Raw genomic sequence first — 14,598 nt, 5'->3', positions numbered from 1 at the left:
AAAGGTAATAACATACAAGTTCAATGGTGAACCATACAGCCACCATAAAGCACCGGACTTTGAAATGCTGGTTTCCTGTCGTCAAACAAACTTGTAAATAACTCAAGGAAATCACAACACATGAGTTGTGATCAGAGGGGTAAGAGGTCACGGGGGGCCTTTGGCATTTCATGAAAAAAAAATGAAAAAAAGCTGGAGGAAAGAAAAGCAGACTTACCTGTGGTGTTGGCAGAATGATGAACGGAGAAGCCAGAGATGATTGCGTTAGTGGTCTTTGTTGTTCCAAAACTCAGTCAAGTTGAAGGTAATAAGAATTTGGATAATAAAGCTTTAGGCGAGTGTGTATTTTGCTTGTGTTTGGGAATGGACTGAAGGTTCTAAAGTGGGTCTTCGGCGTCAGCCATGACTTTGGTCCACAGAGGTATGGTGGATCAGTAGGCGCCTCTCCTTCGAGTCAATCCCACTGCAATAGTCACAAATGAACAAGAGTTAGCCAGCTGCAGTTCAAGGATCCTGGTATCCATAACTGCTCACACTCCTGGCCACTGCAGATAGCATGGCCAGCATTCATTCAGTCATAAGTAATTCAGTAATGTTAGTTTTCTACTCCAATTTTGCTTAGTCAGGCAATGACAGAGTTGGTGATCTGCCAGTCAAGATTAGTTGTTACGCACAGCCCAAATAAGCAGCTGGGCTACCTCCATTTGCAACTCTCCCTCCCTAACTACCACCATGATAAACAGAGATGACCAATGATTTGACATTATTCCACTCCAGACTACCATTAAAACACTTTCTTTAACTCATAAAAGTCTAGTTGCTAAAGACTGTCTGAAATGTGGAAAATTGTTTTGCTTTGAGGGAAGGAGGCAGTTTGCCTCCGCCGAAAAGCACTCGCAGAGCTGTTAATGGGATGAGTCATGCAGCCTGAGGTCTGCAGAGACGAGAGAGACACAGCAACACTACGATACCCACACTCCCCCTGGGGATGGAGGAGAGGCATGGCGCTGCAATACCCATACTGGCCCCCAGTCTCACCTGGGGTCATTGAGCATGGTGAGTGGACAAATGGACAGTGTCAATATGTGCCGTGTTTCTAAGCTGGGCCTCTGTTCTAAATCAATAGGCTACTTAGTCATTTCATCACCGTGTGAATGTGTAAACACATTCTAAATTACTTGTGCAAATTTCTCCCTGCTCTGTAATGTTTCACTTATGTATGATGGTCTATTTCTTAGGTTGCAAAATAAATAAAACCTTAGTTGTTGCTTCCTAGATCTCTCGTATAGCTATTAAAGCCATGTCATACATTTCTACAAGGGGATTTCACCATGGGAGGTCTGATTCCATCCATCCAGGGTTCTGTCCAACATAGATTTTCATTTATATTCTTTTTATTCCAATTAGCCTTTAAAAAGCTGGAATCTGTACTTGGTGAATATGCCACATCCGTTTGCGATATTACAACAAGCAGTTAACTTCCCTCAGACATCATTGCATGCATGATATAAGAGCAGAGGTACTGCACATTTTTTTTGTTGCCATGCTAGATGCTCCTCTCCTCAGTTTCATCAACAAATCAAAAACAATAAATGCGCTGGGGCGAGCAGTGGCGCCGTTTCACCTTAAGCGGACCACCTTAACACATAGCAGCAAATATTCTAAATCACTTCAATCAACTCCTGTCAAGGTAGCCTAATCACATGCAATAAAACGGACGCAAATTGCTATATGCATTATGTTAGAGATGTTTTTGCAAAGAGGTTATTCACGCACTTTGCAGACCTTATCCAGAGCAAAATACATCATACAAATGTACATATTTTGTATTCACACAGCTGGATGAACACTGGCGCAGTGCCAATTGTCTTTCTCATTAATAGACAGCAATGACCTTTGATGATTTGAACATATAACCTCCTGGTTAAATCCTTAACGTGCGATGTTGGCTCCATTACACCACACAGTAAAAGATACAAAGTGCCTGCTTTATGCTTAATACCCATTCATCTCAGTTTGCTCTGCAGCTGCTGTTGGGTCTGCATCCTACAGGAGTCCTGGCAGTTCCACAGCCCACTGGGGCACCCTGCGTTCTGGACAGTGTCCCTCCCTGGACCTGCGGCCTCACCTACTGGGCAGAGGGAACAACTGCAGGGGCAGGACATGGCCAGACAGCGCGCCCCCCCCATGTCTCAACACAAGTCTGGGTAGGCATTATCAACCAGATTTCATCACCAACTTCCTCATTTCAGCAAACACTGGATAGTCTTTGTGCCTAATCCAACCATAGGACTGCACTACATTAAGTTGTATATTCTACACAGAAACCTCTTACCAAAGTGGCACTGAGGCTCAGAATGTGGCATTTTACACAAGTAAGGCTTGGGTGACGTAAAGATTTGGCATTTCTGCAAATATTTGTTTAATGGTGGGAGTCTATCAGAATGTGCCTTTAAAAATGAGAATTCCATACTGAAATTGTACATCTGTTTACTGTTTTAAAATGCACACAGATGGCAAACTGTAACCTATACAGGCAAACAAAGGGTGGCAGGTGTAGGCTGCTATGCGACAGCACGTGAGCCTGTGTCCAAAGGTGCACATGTTGGTGCATTACTATTCATTTGAATATATGTTTTAGCGCTGTATTCAAAATGCCTGTATCGCAATAGTTTTTTTGTTTTTATGAGCACTTATGTCTGCTTGTTCTCATGTCTTCTTGGTCTCGTCTCCTTCGCTCCTTCTGCTGTGACTGTGCACCTTCCCATTCACACCAAGCCCTTCCCCATGCCACTCACAACAAAAATGATGAGACCACTTCTTCCTCTGTGACAAGCAGTTTCAACTCGCTGTTTGCATTTGAGGTTTGGGCCAACAGAATAGGTAATATGGACAGAAGTGGCCAAAAACAAATAAAATTCAACATAGTTACAATATATCGTCCAACAATATCCCGATATGTATCGTTTGGACAATCCTGCAATACTATTTGTGCGCTAGTTGTCTGTACCAAAAATCCAGCAATTTTTCATTCATAGCTTGTTCTCCATCTTTTTATATAGGGAGACACTTTTCAGCACCAGTCAAAAAAGTTGACACACCTACTCATTCAAGGGTTCCTTTTTTTTTTTTTTTTTTTTTTAAGTGTTAAACAAATCAATATATGAGATTCTTCAAAGTAGCCACCCTTTGCCTTGATGACAGCTTTGCACACTCTTGGCATTCTCTCAACCAGCTTCATGAGGTAATCACCTGGAATGCATTTCAATTAACAGGTGTGCCTGGTTAAAAGCTAATTTGTGGAATTTATTTTCTTCTTAATGCATTTGAGCCAATCAGTTGTGTTGTGACAAGGTGGAGGTGGTATACAGAAGACCAAGTCCAGATTATGGCAAGAACAGCTCAAATAGGCAAAGAGAAACGACAGTCCATCAATAGTTTAAGACATGAAGGTCAGTCAGTCAATGCGGAAAATGTTAAGAACTTTGAACGTTTCTTTAAGTGCAGTTGCAAAAACCATCAAGCGCTATGATGAAACTGGCTCTCATGAGGACCGCCACAGGAAAGTAAGACCCAGAGTTCAAATCAAACTATTTGTCACATGCGCCAAATACAACAGCTGTAGACCTTAGTGAAATGCTTACTTACAAGCCCTTAAACAACAAGTGTTAAAAAAAATGATTTACTGAAATAAACTGAAGTTAGATAAAATGTAGAAAAGGAAACATAATTAAAGGTCAACAATAAAATAACAGTAGTGAGGCTATATACAGGGGGTATCGGTACAAAGTCAATGTGCTGGGCACCAGGTAAGTCGAGGTAATGGGGGAGGGTGGAGAACATTCTATGACTAGGGTGGCTGGATTCGTTGGCAATTTTTAGGGCTTTCCTCAGACACCGCCTGGTATAGAGGTCCCAGATGACAGGAAGCTTGGCCCCAGTGATGTACTGGGCCATACGCACTACTAGAGGTCGACCGATTATGATTTTACAACGCCGATACCGATTATTGGGGGGGGGGGGGGGGCAAAAAAAGCCGATACCGATTTTTTTTATTTTTTATTTATGAAATTTAAAAAATAAAATTGGCCAATTTAGATTTTTTTTGTAATAATGACAATTACAACAATACTGAATGAACACTTATTTTAACTTAATATAATACATCAAAAAAATCTATTTAGACTCAAATAAATAATGAAACCTGTTCAATTTGGTTTAAATAATGCAAAAACAAAGTGTTGGAGAAGAAAGTAAAAGTGCAATATGTGCCATGTAAGAAAGCTAACATTAAGTGCCTTGCTCAGAACATGAGAACATATGAAAGCTGGTGGTTCCTTTCAACATGAGTCTTCAATATTCCCAGGTAAGAAGTTTTAGGTTGTAGTTTTTATAGGACTCTCTCTATATGATTTGTATTTCATATACCTTTGACTATTGGATGTTCTTATAGGCACTTTAGTATTGCCAGTGTAACAGTATAGCTTCCGTCACTCTCCTCGCTCCTACCTGGGCTCAAACCAGGAACACGTCGACAACAGCCACCCTCCAAGCAGCGTTACCCATGCAGAGCAAGGGGAACAACTACTCCAAGTCTCAGAGCGAGTGATGTTTGAAACGCTATTAGCCCACACCCCGCTAACTAGCTAGCCATTTCACATCGGTTACACCAGCCTAATCTTGGGAGTTGATAGTCTTGAAGTCATAAACAGCGCAATGCTTGAAGCATTGCGAAGAGCTGCTGGCAAAACGCACGAAAGTGCTGTTTGAATGAATGTTTACGAGCCTGCTGGTGCCTAACACCGCTCAGTCAGACTGCTCTATCAAATCATAGACTTAATTATAATATAATAAACACACAGAAATACAAGCCTTAGGTCATTAATATGGTAGAATCCGGAAACTATCATCTCGAAAACAAAACGTTTATTCTTTCAGTGAAATACGGAATCGTTCCGTATTTTATCTAACGGGTGGCATCCATAAGTCTAAATATTCCTGTTACATTGCACAACCTTCAATATTATGTCATAATTACGTTAAATTCTGGCAAATTAGTTCGCAACGAGCCAGGCTAGGGGGGAGTATTTTCACGGCCGGATGAAAAACGTACCCAATTTAAACAGGTTACTACTCTGGCCCAGAAACTAGAATATGCATATTATTAGTAGATTTGGATAGAAAACACTGACGTTTCTAAAACTGTTTGAATGGTGTCTGTGAGTATAACAGAACTCATATGGCAGGCAAAAACCTGAGAAAAATCCAAGCAGGAAGTGGAAAGTCTGAGAATTGTAGTTCTTTTGATTCGCTATCGAAACTACAGTGTCTGTGGGTGACGTAGCACTTCCTAAGGCTTCCATTGGCTGTCAACAGCCTTCAGAAAGTGGTTTGAGCATTCTCCTGTCACTTGGCAGATAATAGGAGCTCAGTTACTGAGTGGACTGCCTGGCAACAAAGGGATTGGATATGCTCGATCCCGTGAGCGCGCTGTTCCTTCTTTTCCTCCTTGAATAAATACGCTATTGTCTGGTTGGAATATTAGCGCAATTTTACGCTAAAAATACCATAAAGATTGATTTTAAACTGCGTTTGACATGCTTCTAAGTACGGTTATGGAACATTTTGACTTTGTCTCTGAACGCACGAACAAAACAGAGGTATTTGGACATAAATATGGATTATTTCGAACAAAAACAACATTTCTTGTGGAAGTAGCAGTCCTGGGAGTGCATTCTGACGAAGATCAGCAAAGTTAAGAGAATATTTCTAATACTAATTCTGAGTTTAGGTTGCCCTGAACTTGGCGGGTGTCTGTATAGCTTTCTGTGATGGCGAGCTATGTACTCAAAATATTGAAAAATGTGCTTTCGCCGTAAAGCTATTTTAAAATCTGACACAGCGGTTGCATTCAGGAGTAGTCTAACTATAATTATTTTAATAATTGTTACATATTTTGTCAACGTTTATGATGAGTATTTTTGTAAATTGATGTGCACATTCACCGGACGTTTTGGTGGGAATACATTTTCTGAACATCACGCGCCAATGTAAAATGCTGTTTTTGGATAAATATGAACTTTATCGAACAAAACATGCATGTATTTTGTAACATAATGTCCTAGGAGTGTCATCTGATGAAGATCGTCAAAGGTTAGTGCTCCATTTAGCTGTGTTTTATTGACACATGTCCTTGCTTGGAAAATGGCTGTGTTATTATGTTTGTATATGTACTCTAACAGGCTTTCGCTGTAAAGCCTTTTTGAAATCGGACAACGTGGTTAGATTAACGAGAAGTTTCTTTAAAAATGGTGTAAAATAGTTGTATGTTTGAGAAAGTTGAATGACATTTTGTTGTTTTTGAATTTGCCACCCTGATATTTCACTGGCTGTGTCCTGCAGGTGGCGTCCCACGCAGCCCATAGAAGTTAAACCCTGACTCTGCTTGCAATGAACGCAAGAGAAGTGACAATTTCACCTGTTTAATATTGCCTGCTAACCTGGATTTCTTTTAGCTAAATATGCAGGTTTAAAAATATATACTTGTGTATTGATTTTAAGAAAGACATTGATGTTTATGGTTAGGTACAAGGAGAAACAACAGTCCTTTCTCGCGAATGCGCACCGCATCGATTATATGCAACGCAGGACAGGCTAGATAAACTAGTAATATCATCAACCATGTGTAGTTAACTAGTGATTATGATTGATTGATTGTTTTTTATAAGATAAGTTTAATGCTAGCAACTTACCTTGGCTTCTTACTGCATTTGCATAACAGGCAGGCTCCTCATGGAGTGCAATGTAAAGCAGGTGGTTAGAGCATTGGACTAGTTAACCTTAACGTTGCAAGATTGAATCCCCGAGCTGACAAGGTAAAAATCTGTCGTTCAGGGGCAGAACAAGGCAGTTAACCCACTGTTCCTAGGCCGTCATTGAAAATAAGAATGTGTTCTTAACTGACTTGCCTAGTTAAAAAGGTGTAAAAAAAATGTAAGAAATAAAAATGTGAAGAATTTTTTTTTTAAATAAATTTCAAAAAAAAATAAAAAAAGACAAAATAAAAAAAAATGAAGAAAAAATTGAAAAATCGGCATCCAAAAATACCGATTGTTATGGAAACTTGAAAATCGTCCCTAATTAAATCGCCCATTCCAATTAATCGGTCGACCTCTACGCACTACCCTCTGTAGTGCTTTGCAGTCTGAGGTTGAGCAGTTGCCATACCAGGCGGTGATGCAACCAGTCAGGAGGCTCTCGATGGTGCAGCTGTATAACTTTGAGGATCTGGGGACCCATGCCAAATCTTTTCAGTCGGCTGAGGGGGAAAATCGGCATTGTCGTGCCCTCTTCACAACGGTCTTGGTGTGTTTGGACCATGATAGTTTGTTGGTGATGGAGCTCTCAACCTGCTCCACTACAGCCCCGTAGTGGAGTTGTAGTCTACAACCATCTTTGTTTTACCTCTGCTGCAGAGGATAAGTTCATTATGGTTAACTGCACCTCAGATTGCAGCCCAAATAAATGCTACAGATTTGAAGTAACAGACAACAGTTCAGAGGAGACTGCGTGAAATCAGGCCTTCATGGTCAAATTGCTGTAAAGACTACTAAAAGGACAGCAATAAGAAGAGACTTGCTTGGGCCAAGAAACAAACAGAAGGACATTGGTGCCAATTTATCCTTTGGTCTAATGAGTCCAAATTTCAGATTGTTGGTTCCAACCGCCGTGTCTTTGTGAGACGCAGGGTAGGTGAACAGATGAGCTCCACATGTGTAGTACCCACCGTGAAGCATGGAGGTGGGAATAGTGCTTTGCTGGTGACACTGTCTGATTCATTTAGAATTCAAGGCACACTTAACCAGCATGGTTACCACAGCATTCAGCAGCAATACACCATCCCATCTGGTTTGGGCTTAGTGGGACTATAATTTGTTTTTCAACAGGGCAATGATCCAACACACCTCCAGGCTGTGTATGGGCTATTTGAACAAGAAGAAGAGTGATGCATCAGATGACCTGGCCTCCACAATCACCCAACCAAATTGAGATGGTTTGGGATGAGTTGGAACGCAGAGTAAAGGAAAAGCAGCCAACAAGTGCTCAGCATGTGTGGGAACTCATTCAAGACTGTTGGAAAAGCATTCCAGGTGAAGCTGGTTGAGAAAATGCCAAGTGTGCCAAGCTGTCATCAAGGCAAAGGGTGGCTACTTTGAAGAATCTCAAATAAAATATATTTTGATTTGTTAAACACTTTTTTGGTTACTACATGATTCCATGTGTCATTTCATAGTTTTCATTATTACTCTACAATGTAGAAAATTGAAAAAAATTCAGAAAAACCATTGAATGAGTAGGTGTTTAAACTTTTGACTAGTACATACAAAGGGAATTGGCCATAAATGTGAACAAATCTAGATGATTTTTAGGCCATATCGCCCAGCCCTAATTACCACTGCAGTGTAATTCCTGGAAAGCGGATCTAAGTCCCACTCATCAGTCGCGGAAGTCTCACCTCTAAGCCATATGATTTAATGGAGCGGAGTTAGCGCTGAAAGCCCATGCAGTACCGCCATCCCTGTGCCTTCCGCACTGAAGCAAGGCTCTCAGGCGTCATGCCCAAACACGGCGCTGATCGTTTAATGCTCTTAAAACTACTCTCCTCAGATGTCCCCTCCGGTTTAACACTGGCCTCTTGTCAGCACATCGACTAAATATATTCATCTTTCGCTTGGGTTTTGTTTGGTTATCTGGGAACAGTCATGAGGATTAGACTAAATGACAGGAACATGTAATTTAGTCAGTCACTAACACGTTTAGATACCAAAATCACCAAGGCCAATTTGTGACAGGAAGGCATTGTTTCACCAATTGCAAGAAACAGGTCAAATTGAAATTATACTTTTTTTGAAGTTGTTAATTTTATGCAGCCTTTCTAACGTCTGGGACTAAGTGCTATTAACCTATGCCTTTCTCCTGTACACCCACGGAGAATGACATTTCCTCTAATTGCATACATGATGTCAGCTAAATCTGAAAACGTGTCTAGGGTGGGGTATGGGGCTAAGCAAATGGCTCTCTGTGTGATATTCCAGATGTTGGTAAGCAACTCTCCCCCTGCAGGATTCCAAGGCACTCGGTCAGATGACATGCTCCGGCAAGGGCCTGGCTTCATCACAGCATACACAGGAAGCTTGGTTATAGAAACCGTGTCACAGGGATAATGGGATGCCTTGTCGCAGGGTATTTAGAACCTTTAAAACACCTCTGACTGCTGGCCTAGCTGCTTTCACCGGCTGCATTAGCCTAATGACGTGCGAATGGGGATAAAAATATCAGCTCATCTTTTTTTTACCCTTTGCAGTACCACTGTGTGATGGTGCAAGGAGACTCATCCGGCGAATAGCCTAAGTGGGGGTCTCCGCCTCCTCACATGATCACTGAAAATACCTGTCCCTCCAACAGCCAGGAAGTGCTGCTAAGTGACATGCTCTGTCCTCAGACCTTGGCATCAGCCTTTGCTTGAAGCCATGACTTAAAATGGTTCAACATATGAAGCACAGAAATTGTACACCAAGAAATTCTTAGAATTGCAGGGGGAGCTTTATGCAGGAGCAAATCAATTTGCAACAATCAAATGTGCTTCATGTTTAAATTGGCTGCTGTCAAACTTTATTGCATAGCATTTATGAATGCAATGGCCTTCCGGCAATGCAACAGAAAGGCCTGTGGCACTGAGTCAGGTCTGGTCCAAAATCAGAACCACATAAGGAGGATCCTTTGTGCTCTTATAAACAGAACCAAAGATGGGGTCTGACACTCACTAAACCAGCAAAAATGTGTGCTGCTGCACATCCCCCTCAGCCAGCACTCAAAGTCAAGGCGAGAGAGTGACCAGCAGATTCTCAAGGAGAAAGTAGGGACACTGCACGCAAAGCCTTTCCCACTAGCAGGGACAAAATGACCCCTTGATGCCACATCTTACATAAAATACAGAGAACATGCAGGCTCTCAATGGCAGTGTGGAACCTTTAATTTACCTTGAAGCTAAATTGTTCACTTAAATAGCAGAGAGAGATAGGCCTAGTTAGTTCATTCAAAATGTAGTGAAATGAAGCATGTCTAGGCAATGGCCTTATAACTGGTCCAAGGATGTTTCATTAGGATCCAGACATCAAATTACTCACTTCAGTCCAATGATTTTCCCCCAACAATGAAGTGCCTCACAGAAATGATACAATCAAAACAATTTTGGGTCAGCACATTGCTCAAGGGTAGGAGGCTGGCACCTATACCTTCTGGAATTTGAACCAGTCACATGCCCATTTCTCCAAGAATAGGCTTTTCTGGGGGCTAGGATTGTAAACGTGCATGGAATATTGGGGTGGAGGCTGTCAACTGTGGGTTTTATCCGATCAACATCGGTAACCAGGTTTCCGGGATATATAACAAAAAAAAAAAAGATTTCAGCACAAAAAGCATGTTTCAATCATTAACATACAGCTGAGGTTATTTTTGCTTCACACTGTAGCCCAAACACTTTTCTACAGTGTATGAATCCAAGTATCCATGCATTTTTGCATTGCAAACAGAATTGGCGAACATCAAGGCCCTGTATCTTCAGGGCAGCGCATGGGCAGGGCTGTTCAATAGCCTTTTCAACACCTTGTGTGACTCATCAGGACAAGTGACTCTGCTTCACATCGTTGATGAACTGTCTTAAAAAAATTAAAAAATATAAAATCTTAAAGAGTTGAAATCTTAGAATCTCTATGCACTGAACCCATTTCTTGAAGGAGTAGGCCTAATCTCTCGTGGACAGATGCACGTAACATAAAAATGGTAGTAGCATCTGTGACAGCCTGTGGGATGGCAAATAGACTAGCCCAAAACTGTCTGAGAGTTTCCGTTTAGAGGGGTGAAGACTTTGCTAGTCTTGTTAGTACATTTACGCAAGATTTTAATTCTGGGTGTCCGAGATCAGAGAAGCAAAGTTCGACCCATCAAGTTTAATTCAGGTAATCAATATAAAAGATACACATTTCAAAAATAGACATTAGTGACCCACATAGAGAAAGCACATTTAAATGTATACTGTTCAGAGGCCATGGTCTGAAGCAAATGTTATTTATATCCTCCCTCATAAGGAAAAAAGCTGATGCTAGAGATGGTTTAGCTAGTTGTTCTTCATTTACTTGGAGTGACTTAAGGAGGGCAATTCCACAGCAACAGTGATGCTGAGACTTTTCACATTGGATTTTGTTTAAAATGTATGCCAATGATTAAAGTTAAACAAACCGTACAACTCCATGCACAAGGATTTAACCATTTTCAATGAAAAGAACACTTACAAGTCCACTCGAGGACTGTGAGAGGCATCCACACACACGTGAAAAGCAGCATCTGGCAGTCAACTGATGTCTAACAAATCTTTGACACTTAATCAAAGACAGGCATTTGTCATTAATTTCATTTTAGGAGGAAATCCTTCTCCATGACCTCTGGCTCCATTCAACTTCTGCAAAATGGAGCTGTGCAAGACTGCCAAATGACTTGCGAGCCAAAACCACAAGCCAATCTTTTCATCGGGTTTAGAGTGGCCTGCAGGTAAATGTTAGCGTGTACATGCACAAAACAAGCCACAAATCAAAACCTTACTTTGGAATCCACTGTAGAATATACACTGAGTGTACAAAACATTCAGAACACCTGCTCTTTCCATGACAAACTGACCAGATGAAAGTTATGATCCATTATTAATGTGACCTGTTAAATCCACTTCAATCAGTGTAGATGAAGGGGAGGAGACAGGTTCAAGAAGAATTTTTAAGCCTTGAGACATGGAATGTGCATGTTTCATTCAGAGGGTGAATGGGAAAGATAAAATATTTAAGTGCCTTTGAACGGGGTATGGTAGTAGGTGCGAGGGGGATTGGTTTGAGTGTGTCAACTGCTGCGCTGCTGGGTTTTTCACACTAAACAGTTTCCTGTTTGTATCGAGAATGGTCCACCACCCAAGGGACATGCAGCCAACTTGACACAACTGTGGGAAGCTTTGGTGTCAACATGGGCCAGCATCCCTGTGGAACACTTGACACCTTGTAGGCCATTCCCCAACAAATTGAGGGCAAAAATGGGGGTGCAACACAATATTAGGAAGGTGTTGTAATGTTTTGTACACTGAGTATCTAGGCCTACCTTTAATAAATGCCATGTTCCTTTCATAAGAGTTATGCCTATCATGAAAGTAACTGCAAAACAACTTTGCCAGCAGACAATCCATTGTGATAACCGACACTGACCATAAATGAGGAAACTATTCAGACATCTCTACATCAGGAGCAAACCTACCCATCTGTACTTCACCATCTAGGCACAAAAGGTGCTTCCAGTAATGTAAATTGGTGTTTTGGGGGGCAAGGAAGGCACTGATAGAGTTAATTGGCCTAAGCTATTATATTTTTCACTTTCATCCACATTTTTATTTTACGCAGTAAAACTAGTGCTGTAAAATGTAATTTAACTAGGCAAGACAGTTAAGAACAAATTCTTATTTACAATGACAGCCTACCAAAAGGACTCCTGTGGGGACAGAGGCTGGGATTTAAAATATAATATAGGTCAAAAACACACATCACGACATAATGAGAGACCCAAGACAACATAGCAGGGCAGCATCACATGACTACACAGCATGGTAGCAGCACAAAACATGGTACAAACATTATTGACACACAACAGCACAAAGGGCAAGAAGGTAGAGACAATACATCACGCAAAGCAGCCACAACTATCAGTAAGAGTGTCCATGATTGAGTTTTTGAATGAATATATTGGACAGTTCTCAGTTTGAGTGTTTGTTGCAGCTCATTATGTTAATTAGCATAACGTTATACTGAATATGCAAAAACACAGGCTACTGACTGTGTGGGATCCTCTCTCACACACGGCATAGTAACTGTATAGACCTATAGAACAACTAGCAGGGAATGGGACCCTAACTCAAGTGGCACCATCACCTTTAAAAAAAAAAATGCGGCGTCGCAAACGACTGCAATGGGGGTTACCAGAAGAAGTGGAGATTGCAGAAGTGGCAAACTAGTCATTTCAACTCGAACAACACAATTTGCTAAACATGGAGGACACAAATTGCCATGGACAGGGCACCGACGGCTGCGGTAGTGCTTTTAGCACCCACCCCCCCAAAAAATACATTTTTCAAATGTGATAGCTAAGTTAGCTAACGTTACTAACTATCTGGAAGTAGGCTGCTGATAAGCTAACGTTAGCTAGCAAGCTAACCAGACGTCTGGGAACATTACAACCTGGCTAACTGACGCTTTAAATTAGATGACAATACTATGTGTCAGTTTGTTAACTTGACATTTTCCAAATCAGAACAATCCATTCATGCATATTTACACTACCTAAAGCAACTTCGCTTGCTAGGTAACGTTAACTAGCTATCAAAACTTCATAACGTTCTCTCAGCTATCTAGCTTGCTAGCTAACGTTAGCTAGCCATGAGTAACCAAACGCATCATCTGAAAATATCGCGGTATAAAAACCTTTCTTACCAGCAGTAGACGAAAGATACATTATCTCCCAACAAACATAACGTACCTGATTGTCGTTCTCCTTTTCGCTGCTCGGCGATTGCCTCTTCGACCGTTACACTTCTTGATCGGTTTAATAATATTTTTGGGGGTGAAATGTCAAATTTTCCCTGTCACAACTCTCTTTCCTCCATATTTTCAGCTCCTCCACCAACAACATTAATGACGTTTGTCCCCTGTCACGTGACCCCGTCTGTTGGCGCTAAAAATAGATTATACACTCAATGAGTAACTCAGTACAGCAGGACAGATCCCCAACACAGTCGCAGAGGTAGACACTACTACCACGGTCGGAGTAGGAAAGGACTGCAAGTTTCCTACCAAAATCTTGGTTGCGCAGAATGTGTAGCGCATCTTTTTTGGAAGACTATCATTGTGAATCTTGGGCGCCCCTATTAGATATACAGTAACTCAGAACAGCAAGTTATAGATTATGCTAGACTAGAGCATGGGAAACATGTTTACATTGCCAAAGCATGTGGAATAGATCATAAACAAAAGTGAAATAAACAGAAATGAACAGTAAAAGCTTTAAACGAATAGAGCAATTATTATTTCAATTATTTTCTATTACTGACTATGTACAGTGTTGTAACAATGTGCAAATAGTAGAAGTAAGAAAGGGAAAATAAATAGTATGTGGATTCTATTTGGAAATGTAGGTAGCACACGTGAGGATAGATATCATTTCCTGAATTATTATTGCTAACCAGATGTAAAATTATGTTTTGATTAATTTATTGATGGAGTGGGTTAGTTCTGCTCTATACCCAGTCAGTCAGTCAGTCAGTCTGTCTCTCTCTCTCTCTCTCTCTCTCTCTCTCTCTCTCTCTCTCTCTCTCTCTCTCTCTCTCTCTCTCTCTCTCTCTCTCTCTCTCAAGTGTGGTAGACCTTGCATTTGCACAGTGATGTCCCCTTATACATGCAAACTCTTGTTCTCACACTCTCTATTCTGGCCACATAGTGCACTGTCTTACTGCAC

At 41.1% G+C, this 14,598-nt stretch overlaps 1 protein-coding gene across 1 annotated transcript in view; it reads right to left on the bottom strand.

The window, feature by feature from the left end:
• LOC106601252 (histone deacetylase 5) overlaps window positions 1-13,796 on the bottom strand; it is an 85,484-nt gene extending 71,688 nt beyond the window's left edge. Inside the window, exons 1-2 of the mRNA XM_082973718.1 lie at window positions 13,624-13,796; window positions 218-463 (exon numbers count right to left, since the gene is read on the bottom strand). The gene's annotated coding sequence lies outside the window, so the exon portion shown is untranslated. The remainder of the gene's footprint in view (window positions 1-217; window positions 464-13,623) is intronic.
• Between the last annotated feature and the right edge of the window lie 802 nt (window positions 13,797-14,598).

Source organism: Salmo salar, chromosome 03 (genome assembly GCF_965601325.2).
Source record: "Salmo salar chromosome 03, fSalSal1, whole genome shotgun sequence".
In the NCBI taxonomy this organism is placed as follows: Eukaryota; Metazoa; Chordata; class Actinopteri; order Salmoniformes; family Salmonidae; genus Salmo; species Salmo salar.
This window is presented reverse-complemented; position numbering and strand designations above follow the sequence as displayed.